Consider the following 9,097-nt stretch of genomic DNA (forward strand, 5'->3'; position numbering starts at 1 on the left):
GATAATATGACCAGGTCACGACCCCGAGAAGTTGGTTGTCCAACTCACCCCAACGAGGCCCATAAACTATTGGTGTTAAATCTCCTCGGGTTAGGGTTTTGGTTGTTTAGGGTTTGCCCTTATTGTTCAATCATAAAAAGGCCCTTGAGCCTCATTGTAAGACAATTCAGAGGCATGTAGCTGCCACATATCTTCTCAAAGATAAGCTACCATCGCCCTAGCTGGTTTATTTCCATTTCTGTTTGTAAGCATATTTCAATATTTTATATTAATGAAGTGAAGTATTATTTTCGTTGCATCTCTATGTTTATGGTTATATCTGTAATTTGTTGTGTTCCTATTTAAATCTGGATCAAGGAGGACATTGATAAACAAGATGAGGATCTAGAGGGAGAAGAAGAGGGTCAAGACAAAGCTGAAAAGGGCAATGGAAAAGAAAAGGTAGAAGACAAGGAGTCACCTAGGGTGTCTCTAGAACCCACTGAGAAAGAGGCAGCAACTACCCTCACTGTCCTTAGCACCCCTATCAAACAAAAGGGCAAAAGATAGAGGCAAACCCCCTTATACTTTAGAGCGAGAAAAGGTATAAGGATAAGGCAGGGAAAACCCCAAACTCCAACCAAGGTCCCCATTGTTATTGAGGACTCACCTAAACAGCAGGAGAATATGGATCCTCTTACAAAAACTCAAGAAGAAGGATCCTCAGCACAAACCTTCCCTAAGTCTCCTATCACCTATGTGAGAAGGCCTGTAACCAGATCCACCTCATCTAAAGGAAAAGACATCCTACAGGATACACAGCAAGACCTATAGGAAGCAGAGGCAGTCCTACAAGAAACTAAAAAATTGGAAGAGGAATAAAGTATGCAGCTAGAAACAAGGAAATAAGACCTAGAGCTAAGGGAACCTAGTCCTCAACCTAACCTTGACTCCTACTACATATTTACTGAGGGGGGCAGGGTCATTCCAAAAAAATTTACCATTCCATTATTCTTTGAGCTTGAGAAAGAAAGAGTCAGAACACATGGATGAATGTAGATTGCCAAGTCCAAGGGAGTGGAGGACATTGGTCACATGGAGGAAAATTTCAAAGAGATGGGTAGAGAACTAAGTAGCCCGAGGGACATAGACAACATAATGAAGGCTCAGTTGGAGACAGAAAATGCATGGTTGAAAGGACAACTACAAGAAAGAGAGAATCAATTGGCATCCATGGTCAGTCTATCTTTGGAAGAAATCCAGTGTAGGATGCCAACTAAGTCCTATGCATTATACCTTAAGGAATAGAGGGCTACAGTTCCAAATCAAGACCCTAGCATAGAGAGGCACTATTCCATTCCAATATTATAGGCAATTCATTGATATTTGTAATCAAAGTACATTAGAGGATAGGTCTAAGATGTCTGAGTTTTACTTGCATAACATGACTTTGACAAATATGAATGTATATGACCCTAATGCAAATCTATGATATTTATAGTTGATGGATTTGGCATCATGGATGAACCATGAGGAAGCAAGGGCTGCAGAAATGAAGGACATATTGGCAAGGGAAAAAACTAAGCCTCTCATGATAAGAGACGAGTAATCCAATCCAATGGTTGTCATCAACATACATAATTTAATTGTAAATGATCCTCAACTTGCACCCAGGTATCGTGCTAAGAGAAAGCAATTACACAGTTTGAGGATATGTTCAGACTGTTAGGGGATGACAACATGCAAGCATTCCAAAGGAGATGGAATAATTTTCCATATAGTTTTAAAATCAAAGAGTACCATTCTCCTCAAAGGATGAGAGAAGCACTAAATAGGACACCCATGTACAAACAAACCATCTAAAGGCTCAAAGTCAATTGGATTGGCTTGAGGCTCAACCCACCATTACTCTTGGGGATGTTAGAATGAAGGAAGGAAGAGGAAGAAAGAAAGCAGTGGGAGGAGGTAGAAAGGAAGGCATGATTCTATGCACAAGAAGAGGAAAACACAACAGAAGCATGGGATGTTAGGGAAGCCATTAGAGCTATGAAAGACATGGATATTGATTGAGTTGCTCAGAGGATGAGCAACACTTTCAGTAGGGGTGATGATGATCCTCATCACTGGGTAACTATACAGACCTTAAGTCACCTCCTAGCTTAGTCAAATCAAATCTTCTCACAATTTATTACATGTTTTGATTATATTTTGTTTAATGAGATGAGTTAAAGTGAGATATTATGCCTAGTGGACTAATATGCAATGAATGTAGGTTTGAAAGAGAAAATCAAGGAATTTTTTCAAGATTAAGGTTTGAAACCCTAATGGGACAAGGGAGAGATATTGTAGGAGGTAAATCCTCCTCATTTACTCCTCCCTCATTCGAATATTCCTCCATTAATTACACCAGATCAGAGTACAAGTAGCCAAGTCATGAAGATCAAAATGCAACCAAGAAAGTGATAGTCAAAGATTTAGTGCATCTCGACTTTGGGAGCCGAGCCTCCCTAGATTTAAGGAAGTCATTGGGGACTTCTGTTTTATAAATAAAAAGGCCTAGAGACTCATTAGGATTCAAATTTTTGCTGTAAAAACACTAGTTATTTTCGAGTTGCGAACTTGCGGAAGACATCGCAATGTAATTTTTTGTTTTGATAATGAGAAAGAGTTTTTTTATGATTCAATATTGAGTTAATGTAGAGGGCTGAAGCTATTGGGTTAGGGCCCAACCCTAGCAGCAAAGGATCCTCTTCTTGTATATGTATGCTTAGATTAGTTTCATAGATTCATGATTAAATTGTCCTTAGAAGCATTTCATTCCATGCAGTGTAGATTTGATTAGTTTGTTTATTACTTTGCTTCCATTTGTGCTTTACTTTAGGAGCATGTTAGAAGGAAAAAATCATCACAAAGCTGTCAGTGGGTGTCTTGGTCTCACTTCTTCCTTCAGGGATCATGACTTGAGGAAAGGACCCCTATGTAGCCCCAAAAAGACAGATTTCTATTTTCTCATAGAATTTAGAGTTTATTGTACTTGAACCAGCATTTGATCAATTTGCAAGTGCATGATTTAATTACCATCTATTCCATATTCAGTTTTACAGTAGATCTCATCAATGATTCCATTTTATTCTGCAAGTCTCCTCGTGCATGAAGTAGACAACTAGCTCATTAAGCTTTGTTTTTCTAGCTTATTAGAATTCTTCTTGTTTACATGATTTTTTTGGAAAATATCAATGTTTGATGTAGAGCAGGTGTTTTAGAAATAGAGAGAGATCCTATAGCAAGCAACCACCTTCCAACTTCATCCATCCATAATCATTCCTTGTTTTCACCAAGACCTTCGCCAATTTCATCATTTTACATAGAAACTCCTCCAAGCATGTTGAGCAAATCCAACCATCTCCTAACCTTGGTTTTGAGCTCTGAGTGACCCTAGGAATTTTATGACTCCATTCCACCTACCAACCACCTTCCCTAAGCCTTCCATCACCTCCAGCATAGATCCTTTTTCTCTTGGTTGTATCCTGTAGAAATACAGAGAATCTTGTAGGTTTTTAGGACATGCTGTAGGTTTTCCTGTAGTGACCTGTCCTGAGGCTAAATTGAGGGAAAAAATCTAGGAATCCACACAAGGGTACTTGAGGGTCTCCCAAATGTCCCAACCATCCACCAACATCCCTGAGCCACTTGCCACATCACCAAAGAGATTAGGGTTCACACTTGATTTTCCATAGAAGGAATAAAAATAAGAAAATAGATTTTTTTCAGTCCTTTACATGCATAGTAGTGATGTTTGATGTTTTGAACTTCCATGCTTAGGACAGTAGCATTTCATACATGTTAGCTTGGAATTTTTTTAAATCATATTTTCTTAGCAGTTAGTTATGGAATGGTGTGTTTTTAGCATAGGATTTCAGTCATTTTCCTTATTGGAGTAGACAAGCTTTCTCCTATAGTAGATTTCTCTTTCTCTCATTAGTAATCAAGCTTCTTCTAAATCCATAGAAGTCTGGCTTGAAAACCCTATAGGTCTCTCATCAGCTAAACAGTGACAAAAGGCAGAATCATCACTTTTACTTGTGTATACATCACTGTCACCTCCAAGTTTGTATGAACCCCGGGTTGATAAAGTAAAGCTGGTAGCTATAGGAGTTGCAACATTCTTGTGGAAATACTGGTGCTCATAAAAAATGATGAGGAGGAGAGGTCACCAGAACAGTTGTTGTGGAAGTAGTTGACATAGGAGCAACTTCTAGATGCATGCACGTAGGAGAGGGATGATCAGAAGGAGCCATGAAAATGGGGGGAGAAGTAGAACCCAAAGGGGGGAGGGGGAAGAGGGAGAAGGGATGTTGAGAGGGAAATCAATTTCCAGATCATGTGAGAGACAAGAAAGAGAGGTGGAGGTGTGGTTGTGGAAATCTGAAACCTCAGGTATACAACAAGTGGCTCGTGATTTGTCCCTCTCTTGTTCTTTGAGTTGGCGAGCGAAAAAATTGTGGAGAGCCCATAATGTATTCCTCCCATGATTGTTCGCCTTTGTTTCCAGCTTGAGGACCTTATGATGCATGTGAGGTGGGATACCATTATCAAACATAGCCAATTTTGCATTCTCACAAAATGACATTGGAGGGTTCCCTCTTCCCTTGCCATAGCTAGCATGATGTCCTTTTCCATGCTCGCGACTCATGGTTGAGCTACCAAAATCAGTGGGATGGGAGTATGGAAATATGGGGGTGGTATGAGTAGAAGCGGGGCAAGAAAAATGGAGAGTCCAATCTCAGAGCAATGGAAGAAGAGGGAAGTAACAAATGGAGGCCATGGTGTGAGATAATGAACCCAATGGAGTGACAAGTGAGACATCAAGCCAAGCAGTGTGCTAGAGCAGATGTAGTAGACCTGAGGTGATGTTTTTATGAAGCATGGTGGCCAGTTGGCATACGAAGGGGAGGAAAATTGCCATGTGTAGGGCTTCATCAATCTACTTTGGAGTAAGTGGTAGTTGTGGTCCTAACACCCAGATCCAAGGAGGGGGGATTGTTAAGACTATAAATAGAAAATAATTAATATTAAAGATGAGGACCTTTTAATATTATTTTGAATTTTTGTGACTATAAAGGATGGCTTATATATATCAATTTAGTTAATAAGACGGTGTGAAAGATATTATATTTTAGTTGAATTATTGAAAAATAGAAATTTAGATGTTTTATTAAATATTAGTATTTTTGAATTAAAAAAATTGTAAATTAATAAAGAAGATTTTTGCAGAAATTCTTGTGTTTTATCTATTAACCTCTGTTATGTATGAATGCACTTTATGTTGTGATGAATGATGGTTTTATGAAATAATGATGTATTGATGTGCGACTTTACTTATTCAGTATTGCTATCTGAATGCAATTAATGTTAAGTGATTACGCGAAGATCATAATGTTTTCTATTAAAGTTATCAAACACTTAAGTAGATCTGAGAAATTAATGGTCTCAGAGTAATCTATGGTATGCATAAGTAGCTAAGTCACCTGTTTAGGGTCCACAAAAGCCAGTCGTAGACCTTCATGAAGGTCTAGAGGCCGATTAAAGGAAGTTATAACAATAGGCCACAGGGGCATAGAGGTCTGCGCAAAGGCATATCTAGGTACCCAAAAAGACATCATACTGATCTCTGGGTGCAGAAACTTGGTTCCAGCTGTTATCACAAAATCGTGTACTAAGGGCTGCTACTTAGCAAGATCTCATGCAACTATTTCAAACCAGGCTTTAGACTAAGGCTTAGCCTCCTTAGTCAGAGAGGGCTCTCTCACAGATTTCTAATATGAATTAAGAACAAGAGAAGATGGCTAACTCTTCAAACAGTACATGAAAATAAGCTGGTTGGAACAACAAAATAACATTTCTTCCATTGGGCTCATGGAGTCAAATACTTCTGCAGTAAACTATAAACCACTCAATCATAGAAGCCAAGGCATATAATGTTTAACACTCAAAACATCTCTCAAAAAGAACCTCAACTCATAAATATACACAGGAAGTCTGAGCACTAGGTGAATTCAGAGTGATTGCATATTTAGTGAGCTGTAAAATATATAAAGGATAATGACAAAACCACACATATTCTGAGCATTGAACACATGATGAATCTTGGGAAGAAAAAGTAATCCTTATATTACTGTCAAAAAGTCTTTTTACATAAGCTGATAAAAACTCTGTTTTTTCATAAATCTCCAACCCCAATTACATCAGAGTTTTCACTATATATAGGAAAACCTACTTCACTACTTCGAGTCTCCTCCTCAAGCATGAGGGGAGCTCGATGACCTATCATTAACTACCCTTATCTATTTTTAAACAAACTCATTAAATACATAAAGTATTGAGTTGTAATTACAAAGAGTTCTAATCACACTAAAACTCTAACTTCATCTCCTCGTATGCCTGATTCCTTTCTTGATCTTTGACAGCTGTCTTTTGTTGGTTAGGCTCAAGATGATTGAGCTACAAATGCAAGGAACGCTGACTTTGGATACCTGTAAGCGCTGATGGACCATTTATTATCAGGATCAAAACACCTATTGTTAAGGTTCCTGTCTCCTACCATCCTCCAAAAATGTAGCAGCATGTTCCCAAATCTTTAATAGCTCAAAGTATGGAACGCTGATACCTAACATCATGTCTCCAGATGAGCTGTAGGCTGTATTGATGTACAGGTGTCTCTCTTCTAACATTCCCGGTCAAACTGTTTATTCTGTATTGAAAACATCACCTACAGCAGTTTCGTAGCGCGCTACGAAACTGCTGTGTGATTTAAAAAACACAGTCTTCCTCTAAACTCCTCACATACGAACTATTTAAATTCTGCAACATTAAAAGCTAGGAAGAAGAGTCATCCTCTCATAATAAAATCTTTCAGAATGGCACAGCTGCTCATTCTCAATTATAACGAAAAAGAAAACCTTCCTCTCAGTGAACTTTATACCTATCAAACTAACTGGACATCAGTTATATCTCATCAACTGCCTGCAACAACTCATCTACCTCTTGTTTCAAAACAATAAGCTTCTGCTCATGAGGAGATATGCGACTGTCAATCTCCTTACTTGGTAGTTTAGCAAGGTGTGAAACTGATGACTTTGAAATTGAAAAATCGGAATGTGAATACAATATGCAAACCAGAAAGAAGCAGAAGAAACCGGTGACCAACATCAGTGGCTCTGCTAGCATTGAAATGGTACTAAATTTATAATAAACCTGAAGAAACACATTATGTTCAGGCATCACATTCTTCTTTGATAGTACCACAACATTCCTTCCAATAGTGTCAAGATAGGAGTACTTTATCTCCCGATGTTAGTCTGCAGAAAAGGGAACAGAAGCATAAGGATCTTTAGATCCTTCTGGCAGTGCAACCTTCACAATAAGTTTATCAATGACCATATCACTGAATGAAGATGCAAAATCAATATTAAGATAACGCCTGCCATCAGCTGCTTGGAAGAGAAAATCTTGTAGAGGTAAGCCGTAGCCTATTGTAAAAGTGGCTTGCCAGCCTCCAAACATAGGATATCGAGGTTCAATTTCCAATTCTGTTTTTCTAAAGTCGGCGTTCAAATGTGAGGTAGAAATATTCCCAATTTCATCTCGGTAATAAACCGAATGTGCTCGAGGTAGCAGTCTTGCCACTAGACTCTTAAAAGATGATGCACCTGTAGCATTGGGTCTTGCTTGGTCTTCAATCCTTGAAAAGCCACCTTTGATTCGAGCACCACCATGAAAAAGGTGATAATTTTCAGTTATCTGAACATTTTCCCAATGTGAAATTTCTATTTCTCGCACTAGCTCCTTGACAACTGCAAATGGTTGGTTATCTTGAAAGTGAACAATAAAGGGTGAAAATGAAAATGCAGCAGGATTCTCATATGGACCATATTTAAGTTCTGTATCCACCTTTAAGAGCACCAATTCCAATGATGGTGCCGCCAGACATAGATGGCATATTGTCAAGAGCGCTACACATGCAAACACTGAATGCTTGAGATTTGACAGGATCACTCCACGAATCGCCATTGCCATTGACACTGCCCTGCCCACCAGATCAGATCAGATCAACCAAGTTAAGTATAGCACGCTCTCGCTTTTAGAACCCCTCTTCAAAAATAAAGGGAAATGCATTTCCCTTGAAGTGAAATTTCTGTTCGAGAACTTCTGTGGGTTCGTTGTAGATTAAAGGAACAACCCTGGTACCCCCCGATTCTACGAATTTGACATAAGAAGCCGCGATGTATGAGGCATTAGATGTCGTGCTGAGCTTTTCACGAGCTCCATTCCTTTCGGCTTTGGCATTTTCTGAATTATGGCATCATCTTATGAAGGCAGAAGGATACGCAGAGACTGTTCTGCATTAAGGACATGAATAAAAAGACTAAGACACACAAGTAGTACAGTCATGGCCATAGCCATAGCTTCTCTGCTTCTGCCAACAATATCAATCTCCTCTGATTCTGAAATGAACTTAACATTTCTCATATTGCCATGCACTGTGTTATGCAAACCAGGGTGATCGATCGGAAGTCGGCAAAAATAGCCACAAGAATGACATCTTGTCTCACAATAATGTACAACATCTTCATTAGTTGTGTGAACATGGGGTCCTTCATGGCTCCTCTTGAAAGCTGGTACTGGGACACAACAATCCTTTCGTATAGATGAGTAACTATTTCAAATATAAAGCCAGAAAGGTCATTCCACAAGTCATCAATTGCGCCCTCCGTCCCAAATATAACAGGCATTCAATCATGAAGCCACGCCAATGCCTTAGAGGAACGTGTAGTCAAAAGAGTAAATGTAAAGAATACTCCTCCTTCAGAATCTTGCCATGTGTTATAAAGAGCTGCAAAGACAAGGGACTTTTAATCTTGAAAATGTATATAGAATAGATGCTTCTTCTTTTCATCCTTTTTTCACTCGTAAAAACCTTCAATTGACACAAGGAAACGACAACTTGGAATAAGTCGACGAAAAAAAGCCTTCTCATAAACCGATTCTGATCGAGCATTGGTTTCAAAAAGGACCACGATTTTGAGACTTGGGTATGAAACAGAGTTTTGATGAACCT

General features: G+C 38.9%; 1 pseudogene; it reads right to left on the reverse strand.

The window, feature by feature from the left end:
* Window positions 1-6,984: 6,984 nt before the first annotated feature.
* Window positions 6,985-8,049, reverse strand: LOC149239984 (dolichyl-diphosphooligosaccharide--protein glycosyltransferase subunit 1A pseudogene; annotated as a pseudogene).
* Window positions 8,050-9,097: the final 1,048 nt, after the last annotated feature.

Source organism: Pinus tabuliformis, chromosome 8 (assembly GCF_031772625.1).
Source record: "Pinus tabuliformis cultivar Carrire ecotype Pingquan chromosome 8, CPIR1, whole genome shotgun sequence".
Taxonomy (NCBI): Eukaryota; Viridiplantae; Streptophyta; class Pinopsida; order Pinales; family Pinaceae; genus Pinus; species Pinus tabuliformis.